General features: G+C 39.8%; 1 pseudogene; it reads right to left on the reverse strand.

Annotated features, from left to right (window-relative positions):
• Positions 1 to 3,056: 3,056 nt before the first annotated feature.
• Positions 3,057 to 3,127, reverse strand: LOC128578584 (uncharacterized; annotated as a pseudogene).
• Positions 3,128 to 9,606: the final 6,479 nt, after the last annotated feature.

Genomic DNA, 9,606 nt, shown 5'->3' on the forward strand with positions numbered 1-9,606 from the left:
AAGGCTTTTGGGCTTTTCAATCCATTGCTGAGAGGATGAGACTACACTGTTACCCATAACCACACAACATATTTTAGAATCAACCCTGGCATTTAGTCATATGCACAAACGTGAATAAATTCACAATCTCCCTTTCAGTGTCTTCTAGAGTCATGTTCAGTTCCTCTGCCAACAATCAACTCTCTGCCTTTTGGTTAAGATCAAGTGCAGTTTCTCTGCCCACATGCATCTTTATCTACAAACATTCAAGGAGCAGAAACACCAAATGCCATCTAATCTAAGAAGTGCAGGATGCAAGTTGTCAAGTCATACTCTACATACATTGGCAAAGGAAAGGAAAGTCTGTCACGTAAAAGATTTGGGTTTTTTTTCTTTTTTCTTTTCTTTTTTTTTTTCTTTTTTTTTTTTTTTTGAGACACAGTCTCACTTTGCCACCGTTGGTAGAGTGCTGTGGCATTGTACCTCACAGTAATATCAAAATCTTAGGATCAAGTGATTCTCTTTCCTCAGGCTCCCCAGAAGCTGGAACTACAGGTTCTCACCACAACACCTGGCTAGTTTTAGGGATGGGGTCTTGGTTTTGCTCAGGCTTGTCTTGAACTTGTGAGCTCAAACAATCCTCTCGGCCTCCCAGAGTGGTAGGATTACAGGAGTGAGCCACCACTCCTAGCCACACATCAAAAATCTTGAGAGAAGTTTTTTTGTGGATTATCTGGATGGACCCTAAATGCAATTATATGTATCCTATGTGAACACTCAAAGAACAGATCCTTCAAGATGGATCCTGAGTGGCTAACTTTGCCTAAATTGACAATAGATCTAACTGGCCATTTGTTGATTACAGGTTACACACTTACTTTACATTCCCAGAAAAAACCCACATTCTTAATTTCAGGACTTTCATAATTGTCTGTTCCTGTTTACTGTTGCCTGTGAACTGTGAATTGACTGTGGCCTGTGTTGTCCAATCAGAACTTAGCAAGTGTAGACTGAAATCAAAACTCAGCAATTTTGTGTCCTTCATTTGCATAGGCAAACCAGAGAAGAAAGCTAGGTAGGAACTTTATAAAAGGGGACCAGTGTCTTTGTAGTCTTGGAAAGCACCTTTGTTCTGTACTAAATAAAGGCTACTCTTTTTGGCTGGCAAAATATTTACTGGAAAATAGTCTCTTTCGACTGTCAGAAAAAAAAAAAAAAGAAAAGATTTGAATGCAGTTCTCACACACCTAAGTCAGATCTCCTACTACTCAATGTATGTCATTTGTCATCAGGTGAGGTTAGAACCTAGGGGAATGCCTCATTGAGGGGTGAAAAATGGAGGGTAACTGACTTCTCTGAGATGTGCAAAGGGAAGGAGGATAGAGACAGAATGAAAGTAACACTGTGTTTCTAGAGTACAGCCACTAAAGAGGGAAGTAGTAAGTGATGAGTGCAAAGTCAGACATTGTGGACTGCTGGCCTACGTTGGTCATTCTTTTGCATTCTAACTAAAAGGGAATGCATTGGAGAGTTTTAGGCAGGGCCTAATACAGTTTGAATGATAGAAAACAGTAGAATCACAGATATGTGTGAAAGTGGAAAAGATTTATCTCCTGTTTTCTGGGTGCTCTTTAGAGACAGCACCCTAGGTTTCTACCAAGTTTCTGAATTTTTGTGTGTATGTGCATATATGTATTAAAAATTACCCAAGCAGGCACTGTGGCTCACACCTGTAATTCTAGCACTCTGCAAGGCTGAGGAGGGTGGATTGCTTGAAATCAAGAATTAGAGACCAAACTGACCAAGAGTAAGATCCCCTCCCAAATAAAAATAGAAAACCTAGCCCCCAAGGACACTCTACCCGGGGTGACAGAGTGAGACTCTGCCTCAGAATAAATAAATAAATAAATAAATAATTACCACACTATTCATCCGCTTCTCAAAAATATGTCCTCACAAACACTTGCACATGAATATTTATAGTATCATTACTCATAGTAGCCAAAAACTCCATGAACTCATAAAGTAAAAGTGGTAGCTAAAATGTAGTATGTGTATACAATGGTATATGATTAAACCATAAAAAGGAATGCAGTGCTGATTCATGCTACAGCATGGATGTGCTATGAGAATGACACTAAGTGGAAGCAGCCAAACCCTAGACACCACAGAGTTTATAGTTCTCTTTTCATGAAATGTTGAGAATCAGCAAATCTACAGAGAAGATAGGTGACTGGGGACTGGTCACTTAGGGATAGGAAGGCTAAAAGGTTGAGTGAGGAGGTGATAGCTAGCGGGTAAAGAATTGCTTTTGGAGGGTTGGTGCCCGTATTTCATTGAATAGGGCACTAGCCACATACAATGGTGGTGGCCGGTTTGAGCCCAGCCAGGGCCTGCTAAACAACAATGACAATTCCAACCGAGGGAAAAAAAATACCTGGGCAGTGTGGCAGGTACCTGTAGCCCCAGCTACTTGGGAGGCTGAGGCAAGAGAATCACTTAAGCCCAAGAGTTTGAGGTTGCTGTGAGCTGATATGTCACAGCACCCTACTGAGGGCAATATACTGAGACTCTGTCTCAAAAAAAAAAAAATTGCTTTTTGAGAGAAAAATGTTTTTTTGTTTGTTTGTTTGTTTTTTGTGTGTGTATTTTTGAGATAATGTATCCCTCTGTCATTCAGGCTAGAGTGCCATGGCATCAGCCTGCCTCACAGCAACCTCAAATTCCTATGTTCAAACAATCTTCCTACCTCAGTCACCAAAGTAACTGCAACTACAAGTCCAACCAAAACACCTGGCTAGTTTTTCTCTTTTTTAGTAGAGACAGGGTCTGACTCTTGATCAGACTGCTCTCTGAATCCCTCAGTTCAAGCAATCCACTCGTCTTAACCTGCCAGAGTTCCAGGATTATAGGTGTGAGCCATCATGCTGGGTAATTTTCACCTTGTTTCCCCCCCTCCCTATTACTCCTCCTCCCTCCCTTCTATCCTTCCTCCCTTCCTTTCTCCATCTTTATCTCCTTTCTTTTCTTTCTTTCTTTCTTCCTTTTCTTCCCTTATTTTCCTCTCTTACCCTCTCTCTCTCTGTTCTACACATTCAAGTAAACTTTAGTAACAAACTATAGAAGTGATCCCTGAAAGTATAATCTTGAACTGTACACTTTAAATGGGTGAACTGTGGAGTGTGTGAATTATATCTTAATACAGCCGTTATTTTTTAAATCTATGGGCTATTATCTATTATGTAAATGGAGAAAAATCCTCAACAAAATATAAGCATTAGGCCAGGTGAAGTGGCTCTTCCTTGTAATCCAAGCAGTCTGGGAGGCCGAGTAAGGAAGATCACATGAGTTCAGAAGCTGGAGGTCAGCTTGAGCTAGAGGGAGACACAGACTCTAAAAATAGCTGGTATGCTTTTCCATTTGAATAGTTTTCAGCTATGCCTTTTCTTAGAGTTTCATAGTTACCTTTATAGAGATCCTTCATGTCCTTTGTTACATAAACTCCCAAATATTTCATCTTCTTTGGCACTACTGTGAACGGAATAGAGTCCTTAACTGTTTTTTCAGCTTGACTATTGTTGGTATATATGAAGGCTACCGATTTATGAATGTTGATTTTGTAACCTGAGACATTGCTGTGTTCCTTGATCACTTCTAAGAGTTTTGTAGTGGAATCCCTGGTGTTTTCCAGATATGCAATCATATCATCTGCGAAGAGCGAAAGTTTGATCTCTTCTGACCCTATATGGATACCCTTGATCGCCTTTTCTTCCCTAATTGCAATGGCTAAAACTTCCATTACAATGTTAAAGAGCAGTGGAGACAATGGGCAGCCTTGTCTGGTTCCTGATCTGAGTGGAAATGATTTCAGTTTAACTCCATTCAATACGATATTGGCTGTGGGTTTGCTGTAGATGGCCTCTATCAGTTTAAGAAATGTCCCTTCTATACCAATTTTCTTAAGTAGCCTTAAAGAAAGATGGAGACTTTACCTCTTTCATGTTTACATGGGTGGAGCTGGAACATATTCTTCTTAGTAAAGTGTCTCAAGAATGGAAGAAAAAGTGTCCAATGTACTCAGTCCTACTATGAAACTAATTTATGGCTTTCGTATGAAAGCTATAACACAGTTATAACCTAAAAATATGGGGAAGGGGGAGAGGGAGGGGGGAGGATGGGCAGAGGGAGGGTGATTGGTGGGATTATACCTGCGGTGCATCTTACAAGGGTACATGTGAAACTTAGTAAATGTAGAATATAAATGTCTTAACACAATAACTAAGAAAATGCCAGGAAGGCTATGTTAACCAGTGTGATGAAAAGGTGTCAAACTGTTTATAAAACCAGTGTATGGTGCCCCATGATAACATTGATGTACACAACTATCATTTAATATTAATAAAAAGAAAAGAAAATAGCTGGGAGTTGCAGTGGGTGCCTGCACTCACTCCAGTACACAGGAGGTTGAGGCAAGGAGATCACTCGAGCCCAGGAGTCTGAGGTCACCGTGATAAATGACACTCCAGCACTCTATTGGGGGTGAAAAAGTGAAACTTAGTCACAAAAGAAAAGAAAAAAAATTATGTATATATATAATTATATATATATAATTTTATTTATATAATTAATATATATATATATACACACACACACACACGGCTGAGAATCATAGCTCATACCTGCAATCCTAAGACTTTGGGTGGCCCATGCAGGAGAATCACTTGAGGCCAAGAGTTCCAGAACACCCTGAGCAACATAGTGAGTTCTCATTTGTAGACAAAAATGCAAAACTTAGTCAGGCATGGTGACATGTGCCTGTAGTCCCAGTTGCTGAGTTGCCTGAAGGCAGGAAGATCACTTGAGCTAGCAACTTGCTTTGCTGTGAGCTATGATGGTAAATGGGGAAACACTGTCTCAAATGTATAAGATCTACTGTATATGTACAGAAAAAGTCCTGGAGCATACGAAATATTTTATATATGTTGACCAAGTGGAATTTATTACCAGGAATGCATTCTAGTGCAATATGGGAAAATCAACAAATAGAATGCACTACCTTAACAGAATAAATAACAAAAACAACATATCATCTCAAAAGACAGAGAAAGGCATTTGATAGATGCAACACATCTTCAATATGACAATCATTTTAAAAACTAAGATTAGAAGGGAACTTCTTCAGTAGTATAAAGGACATCTACAGATAATTGGATAGATATAATGTGTTATATTCCTACAATTGAATAATTTTAACCATCAAAAGGAATGAAGTGGGTATTTATGTTACAATGAGCGAACCCTAAAAACATTATGATAAGGGGGAAAAAGTAGTTACGAAAGATCACATATACTATGATTCAACTTATAAGAAAATATCAACACTAGGCCGGTTGTTTGCTAGCATTAGAAAGGAGGTGAGGGAGGGTGGTGGGGAAGATGAAAGTAACTACTAGTAGGTATTAACTTTAACTGGGTCAAGTTCTCACTCTTGCTCAGGGTGGTCTCGAACCTCGAGCTCAAGCAATCCACCCATCTTGGCCACCCAGAATGTTAGGATTGCAGGTGTGAACCACTGCTTGAAGTCATGATATTTTAAAAACCTTCCTCTTGGGCCAGGCATAATTTTTCATCCCTATAATCCCAGCACTCTGGGAGGCACAGGCAGGTGGATTGCCTGAGCTATGGAGTTCAAGACCAGCCTGAGAAAGAGTGAGACCCCATTCTCTAAACAATAGAAAGTAGCTGGGCGTTGTGTAGGCTCCTGCAGCCAGCTGAGGCAAGAAGTTCACTTGAACACTTTGAGATTGCTGTGATCTATAATGCGTGGGCAACAAAGGTCAACAAAGTGGGACTCTGTCTCAATACACAAATACATAAAACCATTGTTTTGGGACTACGCCTCGTTTTTACTTTCTATTGTTAAGCTCAGTGGGCCTAGGCTAAAAGAGAAAGGTGTCAGGCCTAGGCTATAATGGAAAAATACCAGTTAACTCCTGGAAAATGTCTGGACTGCAAGCTTTCAAAAAATGAAATAAATCTAGTTTACTCTGAGGATAGATGGGAAGTTACTAATTAATTTTTTGCTTCTAGTTCACTCCAAGTTTCTTGCTTAGCTAACTCCCTGGGAAACAGACCGGGAGGTGCCAACTGTTCCCAGAATGACTTTTAAAAAATACCGAGTGCAGAAAATACTGAAACTAAGATGTATGGGGGGAAAGTACTGAAACTGAAATGTACAGGGGGAAAATATTAAAACAAAAATGTATGACATATGACTAACCCCCATAATGCTGCTTCTATACAATGCTTGCTTGTTACCCTAATCAGATGTACCTGAGCAGTCTGCATGCCAACCAGGATGCAGACCAAGCCTTAAAAACCTGACCCCTTAAACACTCAGGGGTGCTCTCATAAACCCCATGTTGGGACACTGAGACAGTCGCTGGCCAGCTCTTCAATAAGAGTCTTTGTGGAACTCTTGGGCAAAACACTACCACCAATCTAGTTTTGAAATGATGCCCTTAGATTGGATGTCCATAAGAGAAATTATTATATAATAAGAATTGTTGGCTCAGTGCCTGTAGCACAGTGGTTACAGTGCCAGCCACATACAGTGAGGGTGGTGGGTTCAAATGAGGCCCAGGCCAACTAAACAACTGCAGCAAAAAAATAGCCAGGTGTTGTGGCAGATGCCTGTAGTCCCAGCTACTTGGGAGGCTGAGATAAGAGAATCTCTTAAGCCCAAGAATTTGAGGTTGCTGTGAGCTGTGACATCACAGCACTCTTCTGAGTGTGATATAGTGATACTCTGTCTCCAAAAAAAAAAAAAAAAAAAACAAAGAAAGAAAGAAAGAAAAAATATCCCTCCCACATGCACCCAGGGTGGTGGGTTCAAAACTGGCCCTGGCTAGCTAAACAACGATAACAACTGGAAGAAAAAAACACCCAGGCATTTTGCTGGGCACCTATAGTCCCAGCTACATGGGAGGCTGAGGCAACAGATCTCTTAAACCCAAGAGTTTGAGGATGCTATGAGCTGTGATGCCATGGCACTCTACCAAGGGCAACATAGTGAGACTCTGTCTCAAAAAAGAAAAAAAAAAAAAAGGAAAAAGAAATTGTTTTCCAAAAGCCTGTGTTATTTTATGTAACTCTGACCCTTTGACATCCTGGGGTCTTGCAGACAGAACCCTGGGAACCAGGCCCCTTTCAGGGAATTCTTGTCTCAAATTAGGCTTTTCATGTACAAACTAGCCAATCCAGAGTGCCTCCTCCACCTTCTCTGTTGGGCTCTTTCAATCTGGGTCAATATTTCCTTGCCCTAATCACTCCAAGGCCAAATACCAGACATCTCTCGACAACCCCTACACTTCAGACCCACTGACATTATTTAAACTAAACAGTCCAAAACTTGCTTATCCTGACTCACTCATTTCTCCCCATAGAGGCCACAATAAAGGAGATCCTTTATATTGACCCCTATTCCCACTGCCCACCGACCAATGCTGGCAGTTTCCCTCTTGGAAACTGTGAGTAGCAAACTACTTTTTTTGAGACATATTCTCATTCTGATGCCAATCTAAAGCATAATGGCCTCAGCCTAGCTCACAGCCATGTATGTCATTAAGACATCAAGAAACCACAGGATTTCCAAATCATGGCAAGTGCGTAACAGACTCCAAAGGCATATTTGGAATCTGTGTAAACAGTGGCCATTTTTTTCTTCTGCTAATATGCAACCTCTAGTGAGGGCTATAAGTTCAGCAGCTTATTCTGATTTTATAGTAGGTAGAGAGTATTTCTCCAGGGTTTCATTTTGGGAAACTATAGCATTGCCAGCTATTATACTATGTTTTAAATCATGCTTGCAAGAGCCATCACAAAAGAGAATTTAAGTCTGGGTTGTTTAAAGGAATGTCTGACATCTTCTTGTGGTTTTGAAATCATATCAACAGCTGTAAGGTAATCATGTGAGATGGAGTGGGAGTTTCTATCGTCAGGAAGAGGGAGGAGTGTAACTGCATTTAAAGTGTTGCAAGGGTGTAAAATAATGGAGGGGTTGGTTAGTAATGCTTGTTCATAGGTTTTATGTTGTCTAGTAGAGACATGTTGTGCTTTGTGGACTTGTAAGGGAGCAGACACAGCATGGGGAAACATGCAAATGAATAGGCGAACCTAATGTGAGGGTGCTGACTTTGTTAATTAGGGTGGTAGCTGCTGCTACTGCACTTAGGTATGGGAGCATGTCTACAGCCATGGGATCCAATTGACACATGAAATATGCTATAGAACAGGTCTGAGATTAAAAAAAAGGCTATCCTAAAATATGAGCAGCAATTCCATTATTTTCATGGCAATATAGATGGAAAGGTTTATCAAAATTGGGTAAGCCCAGTGGAAGAGGTGTGGTTAAACTAACTGAAGGAATATAATGCTTCTGCCAGCCAGATGATAGGCTCTTAGATACTATCAGGAGGGAGGGAGGGAATATAATGATTTAGTGAGGACAGCAAAATTAGGAATATTTTGGCAGTAGTAGCCAGCTGCTTCTAGAAATTTACATACTTCTTTTCTAGTTTTTGGAAGGGGGATAGATAAAATTGATTCAAGGTGTTTTAGGGTGAGTTTTTGAGGGCCTTGACCTATCTTGTGTTCTAAGTAAGTAACAGTTGTCTGTATCCACTGAAGTTTAGACTTAGAGGCTTAATGGCCTTTTTTAAGCTAGAGTTTTTAGAAGAATAAGAGAGTCTAAAAGGGCACCTTGTTTAGTTGGATTACATAGTAGAAGATCATCAATGTAGTAAACCAGAGTGGACCTGTAGGTAAAGGTTATAAAATTGAAATCAGTTTTGAGAATTTGAGAGAATATTGAGGTAGATTCACAGTATCCTTGGGGAATTTGGGTCCAAGTTATTTGTCCTCCACAGGTAACTGCAAAGAGACATTGTGAGTCAGGGTGTAAGGGAATTGAAAAGAAAGTTGAGCAGAGATCAATTACTGTAAACCAGCCTTAGCAGGAATCAAGGTAAGGGTTGTTGCTACTTTAGGTACAACAGAGTGTCCAGGGATTACAAAACAATTTGTGGTGCATATTACAGGGGTATTTGCGAAACTTGGTAAATGTAGAATGTAAATGTTTTGGCACAGTAACTGAGATAATGCCGGAAAGGCTATGTTAACCACTGTGATAAAAATGTGTCAAATGGCTTATGAAGTGAGTGTATGATGCCCCATAATCATATCATTGTATACAGTTATGATTTAATAAAAAAAAAAATAAAAAAAGAAACAAATTCACCCAGAGTTCCCTGGAACACAAAGCCAGCCATATTGAAGTGATATATCCCAAGGAACATTTCACAGAGAAATGGCTGCTTTAGCTTTTCTCTGCATGGTTCCTCATAGTCTCTCATAACATTTATTAATGTTTATTTTTTAAAACTGAGAGCTTATAAGGTTTAATTTCCAAGGTCACAATGCTATTTAGAGGCAGAATTCAGGTTCTTATTCTAGTTCTTTCAATATAGTTGGTGCTAATTTTCTGGATATATAGAAGAAGTCATAATAATGATGGGACTTTTTTTTCTCCCACCCACACCCCCCTTTTATTTTTATTTGTATTTTTTT

Source organism: Nycticebus coucang, chromosome X (assembly GCF_027406575.1).
Source record: "Nycticebus coucang isolate mNycCou1 chromosome X, mNycCou1.pri, whole genome shotgun sequence".
In the NCBI taxonomy this organism is placed as follows: Eukaryota; Metazoa; Chordata; class Mammalia; order Primates; family Lorisidae; genus Nycticebus; species Nycticebus coucang.